This window comes from Chrysochloris asiatica, unplaced genomic scaffold, assembly GCF_000296735.1.
Source record: "Chrysochloris asiatica unplaced genomic scaffold, ChrAsi1.0 scaffold00008, whole genome shotgun sequence".
Classification (NCBI taxonomy): domain Eukaryota; kingdom Metazoa; phylum Chordata; class Mammalia; order Afrosoricida; family Chrysochloridae; genus Chrysochloris; species Chrysochloris asiatica.
Window position 1 is genome coordinate 11680626 of NW_006408526.1, and position 19771 is coordinate 11700396.

Consider the following 19771-nt stretch of genomic DNA (forward strand, 5'->3'; position numbering starts at 1 on the left):
TTGCCTGGATTGTGGAGCTTTATGGGGTGTGATTGTATCCTAAAATATGGCAGCAATTGCTGTCTCTTCTTGGATAGTATAGGGAGAGAAAGAGCCCCCTAAAGGCAAAAGGGGGAACAGAAACAAAACACAACAGAACTAAAGGTTAAAAAGAAAAAAAAAAACAAAAACAACAAAAAACAACAAAACAAAACAAAAAACCAGATTGGATACTGTAGACTATAATTATGGCAAAGGAAAGGAGAGGAAGAAGAAAAAAAGAAAGAAAGGAAAAAAAAAATCTGTATCCTAAAATGACTTTAATGTCTTCTTTCAGCTTCTTGCCTACAAGGCCATCTGATAAGTTTCAAGATGCCACTATTCATTGTAATGCTGTACCTCAGTATTTAATTTTCATCCTGTTTTGGTTTTAAACTCTCTCCCTCTCCACACCCCCTGTTCTGGCCTTTTCCCTATTAATAAACAGTTTGGGGCTGGCTGTGGCTGTTTTGAGCTGCCTGTTTGTAGCGTAGTGGTTACAAATCAGGTTGCCAACCCCAAGGTCGGCAGCTTGAAACCACCAGCTTTTCCATGGGAGAAAGACTAGGCCCTCCACTCTCCCAAAGATTCACAGCCTCAGAAACTCTGTGTAGGGTCATTATGAGTTGGAACTGACTCCACATCACCCAACAAGCAAGAAGCCAAATCTCTCTAAATGCTGAGAGGATCTGTGTTCAAGCCTGGTGGAAGAATCCTCTAGCTGTGGGGGTGGGGGTTTCCACTCACTCAGAAACCCCCTCTAGTCACCAGAATGGATGTGCGCAGACCATTAAAGGCCAATGGACAGATACAAAATACAAAAATCAGAACAAACCAAAACCAAACAGAGAATATTGTCACCTTTGCTCCAAGGTTCCTGCAGTCGTTAATTCCTAGTGGGTCTGTTCTCCCTGGCTTGGTCTTGCCATTTGGTCTTGCAAAAGTTGTCGACTCCAGGCCGCTGAGCATGGCAAATTTTAAAGTACGAGATTTCTTACTTCTGCTACAAGTTCCACTAGCTATAAGCCTTCAAACTTTTAAAATATTCCTACCTATGTGGTTCAGCTTGAAGACTAAGGTGCGCCTGACCCAAGCCATGGTATTTTCAATAACCTCATAATGCATATGAAAGCTGCACAGTGAATAAGGAAGATCGTAGATGAATTGATGCTTTTGAGTTAGGGTGTTGGAAGAGAATATTGAAAATGCCATGGGCTGCCAAAAGAACCAATAGATCTGTGTTGGAAGAAATGCAGCCAGATTGCTCCTTGGAGGTCAGGATGGTCAAACTTTATCTCTCATACTTTGAACATATTGTCAGGAAGGACCAGTCACTGGAGAAGGCTATCATGTTTGGTAGGGTGGAGGGTCAGAGAAAAAGAAGAAGGCCCTTAGTGAGATAGATTGGCAAAGTGACAGCATCAATGGGCTCAAGCATGGCAACAATTGTGAGGTTGGTCCAGGATTGGGCAGTGTTTTGTTCTGCTTTGACCCTTAGTACATAGGGTTGCTATGAGTCGGTACCAATTCGATGGCACCTAACAACAACAACAACAACCTATGTGGTTCAGAGTTTTGGAGCTCTCTCCTAAATCTGCTTCGTCTTATATTCTGTGGTATTGCTGACAGCGATCTTCACTGTACCTCTACTCTATCTGCCAGCCTATAGGTGCCTTTGAAGAACAACAGCTAGTGATCTACTTCTGAAAGATGACAGCCTTGAAAACCCTATGGAGCTCAGTTCTAGTATGCAACATGGGGTCATCATGAATTGGAATAACTCCACAGCAACTGGTTTGATTTTGGCTCAAAAACAGAAAATTGATTGGTTTCTTTTTCTCAACCCACTTCCATACTAGTGGTTTATGAATTAATTTTCCAAATAAGTCACTTTCTTTCAAATCTTAGCTTCAGGATCTGCTCCTTGGGCAATCCAAAATAAGAAATATTTACCCAAAATATTTACAAGGTAATTTCCCAGATTAAGTTTTCTCCCTAAAGGGAATTTTGATATAGGTTAAAAAAAAATTTTTTTTTCCTGCTATAATGATAAGAATATATAATATAGTTATTAGAAAGGTTTACAATTAAATTGGCTTGCTATTTGTGGGGAAGGGTAAAATAGCAGTGACTGCAAAAATGTCAGGTGCCCAAGACATGTTGGCTTATCCTGATATTCCCACAAAGATGGCATTTGTTTGGAGCATGACCTTTTCTATACTAGGGAATTATGCCTGGCAATAGATAAAAATGATTAAATTGAGAATGACTGTAAGAATAGACCTAAGGCTATTAGTTCTCATTCCAAAGCGCTCCAAATTAGAAACAGATGAGCCTCTCCTCTAGTCAGCTTTCTAGTAAGCTAACAAACAATTACTTAGAAGCTACTATGTGATCAACACAATCCAGGGTCCATGGAAGATATAGATGCAAGAAGTGCATTAGATGCCCTGCCAGTGTTCATTCTAATGCAGCAGACAGGCCTTTGATTAGATCTTGTGATTCTCTGTGGAATGGGTTTAAATAGAATGATGCATAAGCACCATGGGAACAGTCTGGTCTTCACATAAACCAAGTATCTAAAAATGATTAACTAGATGAGTGGCAGAACAAAATGATGGCCTTCGAGGTGAAGGATAGCATTTCTGAAATTGTTTTGGAAAATTTGTATCTTTGTATATTTTTTTATGGACAGTTTAAATTCAAATATCAATTTCTTAATCAAGGATATTTTAGAATGCTGGAATCTAGCATTCTAAAACTTCTTGTGAGGTTGGTGCAGGACTGGGCAGTGTTTTGTGTGAACAGGGTCGCTATGATCGGTACCAATTTGATGGTACCTAAGTGAACCGCAAAGGAGCTCTGGTAGCGTAGTGGTTACGAATCGGGCTGCGAACCTTAAGGTCAGCGGTTCGAAACTACCAGTCGCTCCGCGGGAGAAAGATGAGGCTTTCTACTCCCGTAAAGATTTACACCCTCGGAAACCCTGTACAGGGTCGCTATGGGTCGGACCCGACTCAATGGCACTTAACAGCAACAACAACAAAGTGAACCGCAAGGTCAGCAGTTCGAAACTACCAGTGGTTCTGCGGGAGAAAGATGAGGCGTTCTGCTCCTGTAAAGATTTACAGCCTCGGAAACCCTGTCCAGGGTCGGTATGAGTCGGAACCGACTCCACGGCACTTAACAACAACAGAGTCTAGAAGGACTTAGAGATCATCTCATTTTACTTTGTGTGTGTTTGAGAGAGAGAGAAGCTAATGGATTGTCCAAAGGCTATATAGAAAAATTAGGCAGATCCGTCCTGTTACCTTTTATATATAAAGGACCTCTTCATATGCACAATATACAGCACACACATAATCTTACTTCTGTATTCAAAGAGGTGAAATAATTATGTTAGAAAAAGTGAAGCATCACATTTAACTAAAGTTTTTTTTTTCAGTTGTGTCTAGGGAAAGGGGACGCCAGTACAATTGAACCATTTAAAATATTATGAAACTAGTGTATGACACAATCAAATTGAATTTAGGATAGCAACCTAGATTGTTCACAAAAGTCCAGAGAGTATTCTCTCAGGAGGACAACTGCAAAATTGCCTCTATGCTGAACAAGATACTGATTTATAACTTCAATTTTTCAGGGAATTTGCTATTTATTTCTATGTTTCTCAGGGAATTTCCCATGATAGAATCTCTAAAAGAGAAGAAAAATTATTCTAGAATTTTCTTTTGTAGTTGATTTAAAAGAGAGAATGATAAAGCAGCAATATTTTCAATAAGGACTGCAATATTTAGAAGTACAGGAGCTAAGGCTGCCTTGTATTTAGAGGGAGGTCCTGGATTCAAATTCAGCCTTGGAAAGGGAGAAATAATGCACTATCAGACCCTTGTGAAAATAGGTATTGAGGGTTGCATGAGATGCTCTTGATGTAGATTCTCAAGCACTTGAAGAAGTGGCATTTTGCTTGTGACAAAACATTGCTCAGAGAAGTGCAGACAGATATATGGCAGCTGGAAGAATGCTCTAATAAGGCTTTCAGAAACAGAAATGGGGGTCTGATAGGTCTTTTTCATTTATGAAGCAAGCAGACAAGAGTTAAAGCATTTTAAGATGGGCTGAGAATTTTTCTAACAAATCATTTGAATGATATACCTAGGCCTAGAAAAAAGTGCTCTTCTCAGAAGGTTTTCAGTATAAAAACCAAATGGAATAGAAGTGGCTGTCCTGACATGCATTAAATAAAAGATGAGTGTGTTGCCTGGGAGTAGAGAAGTCAGGGGTTAATATACTAATGAAGTAATTGATTTTGGCAGAAAGCGTTTGTAGATGATGGCTTAAAAGGTTTTTGCTGCAAGTTTAAAGTGATAGCAATTTAATAAATTATATGCCAAAATTTCTGAAATGTTTTAAGCAAATAATTGGCAAAGCCTAATTCTGAGTTTAAAACTTCATTATACCAGGTGGTCAGTAAATAGAGACAGAATATAGATACTAGTAAAACAAAAACAAAACATCAGGTTTTCTTTATTCTTTTATACTGACCAAACTGTTTCTGTAACCTAGTAAGTATAGGATTATATTTTGCAGAGTCTTTGTGGACTATCCAAAGGTAATGGAGCAAAATTATAAAATATTTACTGAGTTCCAATCATGGTGTGGCACTACAGGATAAGCACTGAACTGTGAACCGCAATGTTGGTGGTTCAAAACAACTGCTCCTTGGAAACCCTATACTGGGTCACTATAAGTTGGAATCGACTCAATGGCACTTAACAACAACAACCATGGGGTAAGGATACAGAGTTTGCATTCTGGTAGAAAGAACCATTGAAGATAGACTAATGAATTTGCTAACCAAAAGGTTGGTGGTTCAAACACATCCTGTGTCTCTGTAGAAGAAAGATCCAGCAATCTGTTTCCACAAAGACTTCAGCCTTGAAATCCTATGGGTCAGTTTTACTTTGTTCCATAGGATCACTATGAGCTGAAATTGACTAGAAGACACCTAACAACAACATTAGCTTTGAATTTGATGGAATGAGAAAGTATAATATCGGAGTGTAGGGAACTGCTGTGTCCACTACAGCTAAGGAGGACACTGGCAAAAGAACAGATAGATTATAAACACCTTCGTGGAGAGGAAAATTATTGACCGTATTTTTGAAGAATCAGTAGGTGTTCACCAGGTAGGCACACTGTGATGAAATGAATTACTTAATGTGGTCTTGTAGCCACAGTTCTCCATCTTGTGATACATTGTATATCCTAGCCTCTATGTTTGCGGTTTGAGTCCCATTTTGGAGTGAGTTGCCCATTATGTTAATGAGGTAGGATTTGGGTGGATTGCATTTTGAGTCACCACCTTACTAGAAGTGTGACTGAAGTCATCAACTTTAGGTTCCTTGGAGTGTGGTCTACGTCTAATATATATGAATGACAGGAAAAATGTTTTCTCTTGCTCTGAATTCTGCACCTCGTCTTTGGTTCTTGTGACTTGAGCCAGTGGCATATCGTCAGACTCGATATATGCCTGTTTTTGCAGTCTTGTGAGCCATTAGCCTGCTAATTAGGGTTTGTCAGCCCTCCAGTTAAGTGGGTCAGAAGAGGCCTCCAGACTGATGCTTGACCCACAGATTTGGCACCTGTCAGCATCCATAACCACGTGAGCTATCTCCCTGATGATTCATGAGTTCTGAGGTGTTGCAGCATATTCTGGAACCCAAATATGAGAGGAAGAATACTGAAGGGAGGAGTAGTAGTTAATGTTAGAAATGATGGATTAGAACAGCCGTTGGAAAAAGTTGGACATTTGGGACATCTTTAATCTCTACCTCATGGGAACCAATATTATGCTGCTCCTTCTAAAAGAAATTATGCATGAAGGTATGAAGTAGTGTCTCACACTTGGAGAATCACTGATAATTATATACTTCCAAAGAGAAAGTTGGAAGATCAGGAGAGGAGGTAAGGAAGGAGTACTAGTGAGAGATAAAGATGGAGAAAGAGGTCAGATTATGGAATTTCCTACCAAAGTGAAGACTGTTAATGAAGTAACTGACTAGCTTGCCTTTCTGTACCATGAAAGTCTTGTTAAAAATAAAATATCCATAAGATTAAATTTGTGCACAAATCATGCACTTTATTTGCAACTTATAAACTGAAGAACATTAGGTTTGAAGTCAGACAAGAGCTCTGACAGACAAGTGGAACAGAGTGAAATTATATTACCACAGTGGTATAAGAATAAGGAAGTAATTAACAATAAACTGTAGGATAAGCACTGGACTATCAACTACAAGTTTGATGGTTCAAATCTACCAGCTACTCCTCAGAGACCCTATACAAGGTTGCTGAGTTGGAACTGATTCGTATGCACTTAGCAACAACACTAGGCATGAAGAAACTGATTAGTTCTAAGTTACTTTCCTTATATTATATATTCAGGAGCTCTGGTAGCAGTGGTTATGGGTCAGGTTGCTAACCTCAAGGACTGCATTTCGAAACTACCAGTTGTTCTGCAGGAGAAAGATGAAGCTTTCTGTGCCACTAAAAATATTTACAGCCTCGGAAAGCTATATACAGGGTCGCCATAAGTTGGAACCAACTCCACAGCACACCACCACCACCATATGGCATACTGTGGACTTTATTAGGAGTCAAACACTATAGCTGAAGAGGCAAACAAAAATTACTTGATGTCGGTGCTGGCTTCTGGGTATTTATAGGAAGCAGAAACCAGCTAGGTTTTTAAATTTTTATTTAAGTTTTTATTGTGAATGATGTGTTAATTTACATGGTGAATATTATCTTTACATTCATCCTATTGTACTTTATTTCATTGCAATGATCAAAATCCCCTGAATGCATTATCAAACACTCAAAGGGTACACCCCACATTCCTGTCCCCCAACCAACAGCATACAACCCCTCTCTCTCCCTTAGTCCAGAGTCCCCAGCCGCTCCTTCTGCCTTCATCCCTGGTGTCACTGCCTCTCCAGAAACCGTCTCGTACTTTGCTTTTCTCCCTTGATGGTTCCAGGGATCTCTGCTCCTGGACTGCAAAATCAGCTGCTCCCCTCCTTTTGTTACCAAACATTTACATTTACTTTTCCAATACTCACTGTCAGACCTGATAGCAATCATTCCCTATTGAACCACAGGAGTCCTTTCCCCCTCACCTTTTATCAACCCATCCAGACAGGTTGGAAACAGTTCAGTGGAGGTTCTCCCTTTCCCTGTATCGTCTGGAGCTAGGTTCCCTATTGAAAGCTTGTAAACCAGTCACTTCTTGCCTTTGTAGTACCCCCACTTTGGGTAGCCAATGTCGACCCTGTGTACCAAGGGGGTGGGAATGATCCTCACTGTAGAGATTTGTCCTCTCCTTTGTCATACTGCATCCACAGCATAGATCAAGATCATCCACTTATAGTGGGTTACTCCTTTTTTTTTTTTTTTTCCTCTTCTTCCTCAAGTCATGTTCTGAGCATCCAGCTTGTGATGCCAGGTCAAATGGGTACTATCTGCAAGTGTGTGTGTTCGTGTGCATCCCCCCTCACTTTATATCAGCTGGATGCTTCACACTCTGTTCTAGTACTCTGGGGCCATGTCCCTGCCCCTGGGCCCAGGAGTCCCCAGGTCTTGTCATACTGCTGGTTACCCAGGTCTCAATCCAGGTTAACAGGAGTCTATTGAATGTGGTTGGATTTAGTTCACAACTTCATTGCTGTTTTCCCCCCACTTCCCCTATGGGTGACCAACGTGGTCAGCAGCAGGACTATATGCCTGCTAGTATATTCCATGAGTCTTGGAAGAGGGTTTGCCTTGAGGGGACCTGACCACTTGCCTTCATGACTCCCTGGGGAACAACTTGCTTGTTCTTGTAGTAGTCAATTGGACTGCTGTTATTGTTTGTTTGTTTTCCCTGCTGGTCTTTCTTTCAAGAAGTATCTTCTGTTCTTCTAGCTGCTCCAGACTAGTCTGCTTGTCCTTTCACATGGGAATGTCCTGCCTCAGAAGATTCCGGATGAGGATCAGGATTCCACTTGTGGTCTTGTGCAATGCAAAGGCTCTTCATGGAGCCTCCTTCCCCTGTTGCTCCACATTTATGCTTAGATCATTATTTACCTCTGTCCCATTTAGCCCATGTAAACCTGCCTAGCTATTCTCCCATCTGCCTTTTTTTTTTCTTTCCCCTTCCCTTTCCCCTTCTAGGATATTGCCCCCCCTCCTACTTCAGCACCATACTATCCTGTGTTCCACTATTCTGTGCCTATTCCCTACCCTGTGCTCTACCTTCCCCTCACTCCCCCCTCACCCCACCCCATAACCCTGATAACCAACAAAAAAAATAAAATTTAAAATAATAATAAAACAAAAAATAATCCCCCCCCCCCATTTCAATGTGGGTGTTTTTTAAAAATCTTTTGCAACAATGGCTCTATGCCATATTTCTCCTTTTATGACTAATTTCACTCATCAAAATGTCTTCAAGATTAATCCATGTTATGTGGTGGCTTGCAGCTTCCTTGTTGTTCTTCAGAGTAGCATAGTATTCCATTGTGTGTATGTACCAAAGTTTGTTTATCCATTCTTCCATAGATGGGCACTTAGGCTGTCTCCATCTTTTTGTTATTGTAAATAGTGCTGCTATGAACATTGATATGCATATATCTACTTGTGTTATGGCTTGTATTTCTTGTGGATAAATATCAAGTAGAGGAATTGCTGGATCATAAGGTATCTCTAAGGAGCTCTGCTAGCGTAGTGGTTACAAGCCAGGCTGCCAACTGCAAGGTCAGCAGTTCGAAACTACCAGTGGTTCCACAGGAGAAAGATGAGGCGTTCTGCTCCCGTAAAGATTTACAGCCTTGGAAACCCTGTGCAGGGTCACTATGAGTTGGAACCGACTCCATGATACTTAGCAACAACAACAACAAGAAGGTATCTCTGTTTCCAACCTTCTGAGGAAGCTTCATATTGTTTTCCAGAGTAACGGGACCATTTTGCAATCCCACCAGCAATGTAGTAGGGTCCCAGTCTCTCCACCTCCTCACCAACACTTATCATACTCTAATTTTTGATCTTTGCTATTATTGCTGGTGTGAGATAGTATCTCATTGTTGTTTTGATTTGCATCTCTCTAATGGCTAGTGATCATGAACATTTCTTCATGTTTGTTGGCTGCCTGGATCTCCTCCTTGGTGAAATGTCTGTTCATGTCCTGTGCCCATTTTTTAATTGGGTTATCTGTCCTTTTCTTATAGAGGTGTTATATTGTTGTTGTTGTTACATGCGATAGAGTTGGTACCGACCCATAGCGACCTTATGTCCAGCAGAACAAAACACTGCCTGATCCTGGGCCAGCCTCACTACTGTTGCCATGCTTGAGTTCATTGATGCTGCCACTTGGCCAATCCATTTCGCTGGGGGTCTTCCTCTTTTTGTCTGACCCTCCACCTTACAAAAGGAGCTCTGGTAGCATAGTGATTACGAATAGGGCTGCAAACCGCAAGGTTTGCAGTTCGAAACTACCAGCTGTTCCGCAGGAGAAAGATAAGGCTTTCTGCTCCCATAAAGATATACAGCCTGGGAAACCATGGACAGGGTCGCTATGAATCTGAATCGACTCCACGGCACATAACAACAACAACCATCTTACAAAACATGATATCCTTCTCCAGTGACTGGTCCCTCCTGACAATATGTCCAAAGTATGAGAGATGAAGTTTGGCCATCTGGGCCTATAAGGAGCACTCTGGCCTATAAGGAATACACTCTGTGTATTCCTTCTATCTTCTCTTGGTGCTTTCTGCATCATTCGATAATTTGCCTAGAGAATCTCTCAATAATGAAAGCCGAGGCTTGAATTTTTTCTTCAGTTCCCCCAGCTTGAGAAATGCTGAGTATGTCCTTTCTTTTTGGTTTTCTGATTCCAGATCTTTGCACATTTTGTTGTAATATTTGGCTTTATCTTCTCAAGCTGATTTTTGAAATTTTCTGTTCAGCTCATGGACCTGCTTATTTCTTCTATTTGCTTTGGCATCTCTACTCTGGAGAACAAGTTTCAGTGTCTCTTCTGACATCCATTTTGACCTTTCCTTCTTTTTTTGTGTTCTCAATGACTTCTTTTTCTTCAAGTATGATGTTCTTGATGTCATCCCACAACTCATTTGGTCTTCAGTCTTTAGTGTTTAATGTATCAAATTTGTTCTTCAGATGATCTCTAAATTCCGGTGGGATATATTCAGGGTCATATTTTGGTCTCATGGACTTGTTTTCATTTTCTTCAGCTTCAGTTTGGATTTGCATATTAGTAATTGATGGTCTGTTCTACAATCTGCCCCTGGCCTTGTTTTCACTGATGATATGTAGCTTTTCCACCGTCTCTTTCTGCAGATGTAGTCAATTTGGTTTCTATGTTTTCCATCCGGTGATGTCCATGTATATAGTCATCTCTTATGCTGTCGAAAGAAGGTATTTGAAATGAACAAATCATTGGTTTTGCAGAATTCTATTATGCATTCTCCAGCATCATTTCTATCAACAAGGCCATAGTTTCCAACTACTGATCCTTCCTCTTTGCTCCCAACCTTTGCATTACAATCACCAGTAATGATCAATACATCTTGATTGCATGTTTGATCAATTTCAGATTGAAGAAGTGGTAGAATTCTTCTATTTCATCCTCACTGGCTTTAGTGGTTGCTGTGTAAATTTGAATAATGGTGGTATTTACTGGGCTTCCCTGTAGGCACATGGATATTATCCTATCACAGACAGCATTGGACCTCATGACTGATCTGGATATGTTTTTGACAATGAATGCAACATCATCATTCCTGGCATAGTAGACCATGTAGTTGTCAGATTCTAAATAGCCAATACCAGTCCATTTCAGCTCACTAATGCCCAAGATATTTATGTTTATGCAGTACATTTCATTTTTGAAAACTTCCAATTTTCCTAGATTCATACTTCGTACATTCCATGTTCCGATTTTTCAGTGGATGTTTACAGCTGTTTCTCTTCATTTTGAGTTGTTTCCCATCAGCAAATGAAGGCTCCGTTGGCTTTTCTCCCACGAGCTCTACTCCATTCGCATTATCATGGTGAACTCTACTTTGAGGAGGCAGCTTTTCCCCCAGTCGTATTTTGAGTGCCTTCCAATCTGAGGGGTCTGTTTTCCCGCACTCTGTCAGTGTTTCTCTGCTATTCATAAAGTTTTTAGTGACTAAGTATTTGGAAGTATATTGTCACTCTTTCTTCCTAGTCTCTTTGTCTTGAAGCTCATCTTAAACCTGTCCACCATGGGTGACCCTGCTGATATTTAAAATACTGGTGGCATAGCTTTCAGAATCACAGCAACTCACAAGCCACCACATTATGACAAACTGACAGACAAGTGGTGGCCGTCTGGTTTTTAAGTGAAAACTGTCACTTTAAATTTTGAGGAGATCTGTGCACATGCATAGTAGAACTCTTCAGGTGTGGGGGTGAGGTGTCCATTCACTCAGGCATCCCCTCTAGTCATCATAATGGAGGTGCGCAGACAGTGAGAGACCAATGAACAGATACCACAAAAATGTGTCCACACCTGTATCTCTGCGGTTCTGTCAGGCGTTCACGGCTGCTCTGATCCTTTCCCTGCTTGGTTTCTCCTAAGATGGTGGCTCCAGGAGTAGCTGAACATCTTGGATTAGAAAGCAATGAATTTCTTGATTCTGCTACAAATCCCCCTAGCTGTAAGCCTTCCAATCTTCTAAATAGTCCTTTATATGTGGTTCAGAGTTCTAGCACTATCCCCTGTTTGGTCCGGTATTCTGTGTTGTTGGTGACGGAGCTCCTCACTGTATGTCTACCTGATCTGCCATTTTAAGAGTGTAGCTGGATACACCTTTTAAAAGGTGTTGTGGGTTCCTATATATTTTGGAAATTAGTCCCTTGGTTGATGTGTCATTGACAAGATTTTTTCCCCATTCTGTGGTCTCCCTTTTTACTCTTTTGATGAAGTTTTTTGATGCACATAAGTTTTAAATTTTTAGTATGAAACAATGATCTATTTTGTCTATTTTTGTTTGTGTAAGTTTCAAAATGTTTGGTAGTCAGTGTATATGCCCTGTATTAGAGCTCTCACATTTTCCCCTATTTTTTCATTGATGACCTTTGTAATTCTGGGATTCACATTTAGGTCTTTAATCCATGCTTAGTTGGTTTTTGTATAAGGCATGAGATAAAGGTCTTGTTCCAGTCTTTTGCATATTGCTTTACAATTCTGCCAGCACTATCTGTTGAAGAGACCATCTCCTCCCCATGCAATATACTTAAATACTTTGTCAAAAATTAGTTGGCTGGATGTGGATGGATTAATTTCTGGATTCTCAATTCTGTTCCACTGATCAATATATCTTTCATCATACCAGTACCAGACTGTTTTTGACCACTGTAGCTGTGTAGTAAAATTTGAAATTAGGAAGTGAGAGGCTTCCCACCCTGTTCTTATTAAGCAGTGCTTTGCTTATTATGGGTCTCTTTCCTTTCTAAATAAAGTTTGTAATTGTTTTTTTTTTTTTTTTGAAGAATGTCGTTGGAATCTGGATTGGGATTGCATTATATGTGTAAATTGCTTTGGGCAGTATTGACATTTTCACAATGTTAAGTCTTCCTATCCAGGAGCATGGTATATTCTTCCATTTTTGTAGGTCTCTTTTGGTTTCTTGTAGTAGTGTTTTGTAGTTTTCTTTGTAGAGGTCATTTATCTCTTTGGTTACATTTATTCCTAGATATTTCATCCTTTGGGTGGCCACTGTAAATGGTATTGCTTTCTTAATGTCCTTTTCAGCACTATCGTTGTTGGTATAGAGGAATCCAACTGGTTTTTGTATGTTCATCTTATACCCTGCCCTTTGCTGAATCTTCCAATGAGGTCTAGTAGCTTTTTTACTGAGTCTTTGGGGTTTTCTATGCATAGGATCATATTGTCTGCAAATAGAGAGAGTTTTACTTCAGCATTGCCAATTTGGATGCCCTTGATTTCCCTATCTTTCTGTATAGCTCTGGCTAAGACTTCATGCACAATATTGAATAGGAGTGTTGACAGAGAGCATCCTTGTCTGGTTCCTGCTCACAGAGGGAAGGCTTTCAGTTTCTCTCCATTGAGAGTAATGTAGGCTGTTGGTTTTGTATATATGCTCTTGATTATGTTCAGGAATTTCCCTTCAATTCCTATTTTGTTCAGTGTTTTTATCAGGAATGGATGTTAGATTTTGTCAAATGCCTTTTCTGCATCAATCAATATGAATGTGTGTGTGTTTTTTTTTTTCTTTTTTCTTGTTTATATGGTGAATTACATTGATTATTTTTTAAATGTTGAACCATCCTTGCATCCCTGATATGAATCTCACTTGGTCATGATGTATTATTTTTTTTTGATGTGCTGCTGGATTCTGTTGGCTAGGATTTTGTTAAGAATTTTTGCATCTGTGTTCAATGAGGGGTATTTGTCTGTAATTTTCTTTCTTAGTGACAGCTTTCCCTGGTTTTGGTATGAGGGTTATGCTTGCTTCATAAAATGTATTAGGAAGTTTTCCATCCTCCTCTATATTCCGGAATGATTTTGAGTAGAATTGGTGACAACTCTTCCCTGAATGTCTAGGAGAATTCATCAGTGAAGCCATCTGGACCTGGACTTATTTTGGTTGGGAATTTTTTGATGATCCGATCAATTTCTTCTGTTGTTATGGGTCTGTTCAAGTCTTCTACTTCACTCTGTGTGAGTTTAGGTTGGTTGTGTTTTTCTAAAAATGTATACATCTCTTCTAAGTTTTCAAATTTGTTGGAGTACAACTCTTCATTGTATTCTGTTATTATCCTTTTGATTTCCTTTAGTTCCATTGTGACATCACCCATGTGGTTTCTAATGCATGTTATTGGTGTCTTCTCCCTCTTTTCTTTTGTTAGGTTTGCCAATGTTTTGTCAAATTTTATTGATCCTTTCAAAGAACCAGCTTCTTGTCCTGTTGATTTTTTTTATCGTTTTTCTGTTTTCTATCTCATTTATTTCTGCTCTGACCTTTATTATTTCTTTTCTCTTGGTGACTGTAGGTTCCCTCTGTTGGTCTGTTTCTAGTTGCTGGAGATGTTGTGTTAATGTGTCAATTTTGATTCTTCTTTTTGGATGTGCACATCTATGGCAATAAATTGTCCTCTCAGCATCGCTTTTGCCGTGTCTCAAAGATTTTGGTATGTTGTGTTTTTGTTCTCATTTGTTTCTTGGAACTTTCTGAATTCACGTTTAATTTCTTCTATTATCCAGTCACTCTTTAGCAGGGTCTTATTCAGTCTCCATGTATTAAACTTTATTTCCTTAGTCTTCATATTGTTGATTTCTAATTTTATGGCATTGTGGTATGAAAAGATGCTTTGTAGTATTTTGATGTTTGTAAATTTATGGAGGCTAGCTTTGTGACCTAACATATGGTCAATTCTGAAGAATGTTCCATATGCACTGGAAAAGAACATATATTGTGCTGCTGTTGGGTTGATTGCTCTGTGCATGTCTATGAGGTCAAGTTGGTTGATTGTGCTGTTTAGTTCTTCTGTAACTTTTTCGAGTTTCTTTCTGGTTGTTCTGTCCCTTTTCAAAAGTGGTATATTAAAATCTCCCAGTATAATTATAGATTTATCTATTTCTTTCTTCAATTCTAGTAGGCTTTGTTTTATATATCTTGGTGCTCTTTCACTGGGAGCATAGATGTTAATTATGGTTATGTTGTCTTGCTCAATTGACCCTTTAATCATGAGATCGTGTCCTTCTTTATCTCTTACGGTGGTTTTTGCCTTAAAGTTTATTTTATCAGAGATTAATATTGCCACTCCTGCTTGTTTATTGTTGCAGTTAGCTTGGTATATTGTTTTTCATCTTTTAACTTTTAGTCTGTTTTTGTCTTTGTGTGTAAGGTATGTCTCCTGCAGGCAGCATATTAAAGGGTCTTGTTTTGTTATCCATTCTCTGTCTCTTCACTGGTGCATTTAATCCATTGACATTCAGTGTAATTATTAATAGATATGGATTAACTTCTGTCATTATGTTAATTTTTTGTGGTGCTATTTGTTCCTTTGTTCTGCATGCCTTCTTGTGTGGCAATCATGTTTTTTGTGCTATTTCTTGTCAGTTTCTTCTTTTTTTTAATATTTCCTTGTTCTGCTTGGAATTTCATTTTCATGGTAAGTTGTGAAGTATTAATTTTCTTTGGGCTTACCTTATAGTCTTTTAAGTTTTCCCTGCGTTTAAGACAGTCTATTGTATCCTGTCATCTACTTGACCTCCTCACCACCTGGATCTGTGTTCCTATATTTTTACTTTCTTTGATATTGTTAATATTTTCATCTTTGGTTGGCCTCACAGGTCCTCTGAATTCATTGCTGTAATTTTGTTCCATTTTGAACTCTGCTATCCATCAACCAAGTTCCAGGTGGTGTTGCCACATCTGTCAATCTCTGGTTGTTGTCAATTCTTCCTGGTTTTCATTCCAAAGAACTCCCTTTAGGATGTTTTGAAGCACTGGATTGGCTTTAACAAAATCTCTTAGCTTCTGTTTATCCTGGAATGTTTTGATTGCACCATTGTATTTGATTGACAGTTTTGCTAGATAGATGATTCTTGGTTGGCAGTTTTTTTCTTTTAGGGTTTTATATATGTCTTCTCTTTGCCTTCTTGCCTACATGATTTCTGCTGAGAATTCAGAGCTTAATCTGATTTGCTTGCCTTTGTAGCTGACACTTCGCTTTTCCCTGGCTGCTTTTAGGAATCTCTCTCCTTGTTTTTGGTTTTGGAGAGTTTGATTATGATATGTCTTGGTGACTTTCTTTTGTGGTCTATCCTTTCTGGGGTACATTCAGCTTCTTGAATGTTTATCTTCTCATCCTTCAAGATGTTAGGAAAATTTTCTTCCAGAAGCTCTTCAGCTATCTCTTCTGTGAACTTCTGTGAGTCTTCCTGTTCTGGAATGCCAATAATTCTTAAGTTATTCCTATTCATGTAATCCAGCATGAATCTTAGATTCTCTTCAGATTTTTTAATCCTTTTTTCTGCTTGCTCTCCTATCTTCGCAGTATTGAGAGATTTGTCTTCCAGCTTGCTGATTCTGGTTTCCATTTCTTCCATTCTGCTCCTTTGCCCTTTCATTGTATTGGCCATTTCTGATATTTTATTATTAATCATCTGTACTTCCTTTTGCAGGTTTTGGATTGTTTCCAATGGTGTATCAATCTTGTTTGATTGCTCCTGTAGCACTTTCCTGACTGCTTCCTTATTTTCCTCTACCCTTTTTTGGAGCATTTGAATTTGTTTCCATATTATTCTTCTGAATTCTTTCTTAGGCCGATCCAGAGCCTGCTCTTCTACTGTAAAGTCTGTGTCTGCTTCCAGCTCATTTGTCTCAGTTACTTTTTTCTGGTTTTGGATATGTGTTGATATCTTTAATTTTGTTTTCTTGGACATTTTCATCAGTTATGTGAGTTTTTAATGCTTAAATGGATGTATATTACTTTGTTGTTAAGGTTGTTGAGCATCTTCTGGTGGCTATGATCTGGAGACAGGCTTCACTTTTCATGTGTAATGCCTAGCAGCTGGTTTTGGCTCTTGTCCAGATGGTGGAGTATTATAGGGTATGCTTGTAGCTTGGCTATATGGGCACAGTTTCTCTCTTCTTGGGTAAGGTACAGGGAGAAAGCTCCCACCACTGAGAAAAGACTGAGGCCAAAAGGACCAAAGACAGAAACAATATAAAAGCAGAGACAGAAACCACCAATCAAAAACAAAAATAAAATTGTGATTGACACTGTTCACTAGCCTTTGCTGTGCAAAGCGTACCACCAAAGTTAACTATGGGATTGGTTCCTGGGGTCAGAACGTCATAAGAAGCAGCTGGTGGGTTTCCTCTCTGTGCCATTGTAAAACTGTGGGTGCAAAGCTGGACCCTTTTGGGGGTGTGCTTCCGCCCATCTGAAGGCATCTGGGCTGTGTAGTAAGGGTGTTATTGGGGTAAAGAGGAGAGATATGTGAAAAATGAAAAGTGAAAGATGAAAAATCGGTCACACCTTTCCCTTCAGAAGCTCTGGATTGTTGTCTCCGCTTGGCTGTGGCTCCACCCTCTGGCCTGAGGACTTCTGACTAGCTAGGTTTTTGTTGCCTGATGTAGGGCTTAGCACAAGTGAGTCCATCCTGAGCCTAGCACAGTCAGGTTAACAGTCTTAGTGCAATTTTATGGTTTACTGGGCTCAGATGGGTTATTTTAATCATTTGGAGTTGTCAGGGTGCCTAGAAAATTGAATTCAGGTGTTGGGAAGGAAGGAGTGATGGACTCTGTGCTGGAAGAAGACCTTGGAAATACACAATTAATTTGTCCTAAACTAAAATGATGATCTTTGTGAACCATACCTGACACTCAATACAGAGGTAAGTGACATTAGGTCAATAAGTGTTCTTGATACAGTATAAATTTATCTCCCCAAGCTCAAGTTAGAGAATAAAGGATTCTAATAAATTGAAAAGTTTTATAATTAGCCATCAGGTCATCTAACCAATTTGGCATAAAATTTAAACTATAGTTTAACTCTCATGTACTAATTTTTGGATATGAAGGCTTAGAAAAATGCTATTAGCCGTAGCCTATGAACACTATAGGCTTTCTTGGTGTCTGTTTCCTGTGTATAACATTTTGATATGCTAAACCTACTGACAACAACTAAAACTGATGGTAACATACTAAAACATACATTAAATGAGCCAGCAAGATATTAAGAAATCTTTAGATTTCAGATATGAGAAAATGGAACTAGTAAGCTAGTTAGGTATTCTGATGTCAGCATGTGCCCTGGTGGCATCCTTGAACTGTGGTAAACTCAGTTTCCTGGTTTGATAGTTATCAGGAGACAAAATATAGATGGGGAGACATCTAACATAAGAATCCCACATAGAGATGGGACTCCAAAACACGGCAACTACAATGGAAAGATGGAAAATAAACTTTCCCACAGAAGGAAACAAGAAAATTTGTTTGCTACTGTCTTGGTGCTGAATGAAAGAAAATATTTTTTGCCATAGGCATGTTTGTCATAAGTACTTCATAGCCTAAATTGGATGACCTGAGACGGTTCAAAAAATTTTAACCCAAGGTTTACTTTTAAAGTGATTTCATACTAAGCCAAACATAATTCTCTTTTAAATAAATATACATTCAGCCAGGCCTTGAAGAGTACACAGAAATGGTATATAAAATTGTTCTGTCTGTGTGCCATGTAGTCTGTTCCAACTCATAGGGATTCTGTATAGGGTTTCTGAGGCTGTAAATCTTTACAGGAGCAGAAAGCCTCATCTTTCTCCTGTGGAACAGCTGGTAGTTTCGAACTGCTGACCTAGTGGTTTGCAGCCCGATTTGTAACCACTACACTACCAGAATTCCTTCATATATATAAAATTGTTAATGTGCAACAAAATAAACCAAATCAAACACACAAAACCCAATCAATAGGAGATCTGTATATAATTCAAATATTGAAATGATCAAACAAAAAATATAAGATTAATATGCGTAATTACTTTTGTAAAATGAAAGCTAGGATTAACATGGGTTAAGTTTAAACCAGTAAGGTGATTGATTCTGATTCATGACTGTCCCATGTATCAACACAGCACTGTGCTATGCAGGGTTTTCAGTGATTGGCATTTTAGAACTAGAGTGCAAGGCCATTTTCAGTGCCTCTTGGTGGACTCACACCTCAAATCTTTTGATTAGCATCAGAATGTGTCAACCATTTGCACTATGCAGGGACTTTGAATAAAATGCAGAGACCATAAAATAGGCAAAAATACCTGAAAATCAGCATATATCCTTTGTATATTTTTAAAATATATGCATTTAGCAATGAGTATTTATATTTGTATATAAGTGTGTTTGTTGTTAAGAGCTGTCGAGTCAGTTCTGACCCATAGCGACCCTGAACAGGGTTGCTGAGGCTGTAAATCTTTATGGGAGCAGAAAGCCTCATCTTTCTCCTGCCAAGCAGCTGGTAGTTTTGAACTGCTTATCTTGCAGTTCACAGCCACATTCATAACCACTATGCTACCAGATATATATACATAAATGTATAACAATAAGTATATATATTTGATGGAGCCCTAGTATAACACTGTTGGATAAGCACTGGACTGCTAACCCCAATGTCAGTGGTTCAAACCCACCAGTCACTTCTTGGAAATTCTATATGGGGTCACTATGAGTCAGAACTGACTCAATGGCACTTCATAAAAACAACAAGCATACACACACCAGGATAAGTAATAGAAGTACCCTTACTAGGGTTTCAGTTCATATACGTACAAGTTGATTCCAAACAAAATGTATTTAAACATGTTTCTGTAATCAGTGGGTGGCTGCGACAAGTTCTTTATGTCATACACTTGTCTTAGCCTCATTAGAGTGCCTTCAAAAAGAAATCAAAATAGTGGAAAGTATCCAAACTATCCAAAAGCCGTACAATGAGACAAAGAAATAGAGAATATATTTTTAAAAAAGAGGATATATATGGAATATAGAGTAAGAAATTCTACCACAATATGCATCTAATGGAAATTCCAAGAAAATAACAGAATGAATGAGACTGAGATTCCCAAGAATTTCATTTAAAATAATATATTTTTCTTAAAAGAAAATATGAAGAAATCAGGGTAATAATGACGAATTACAATGAG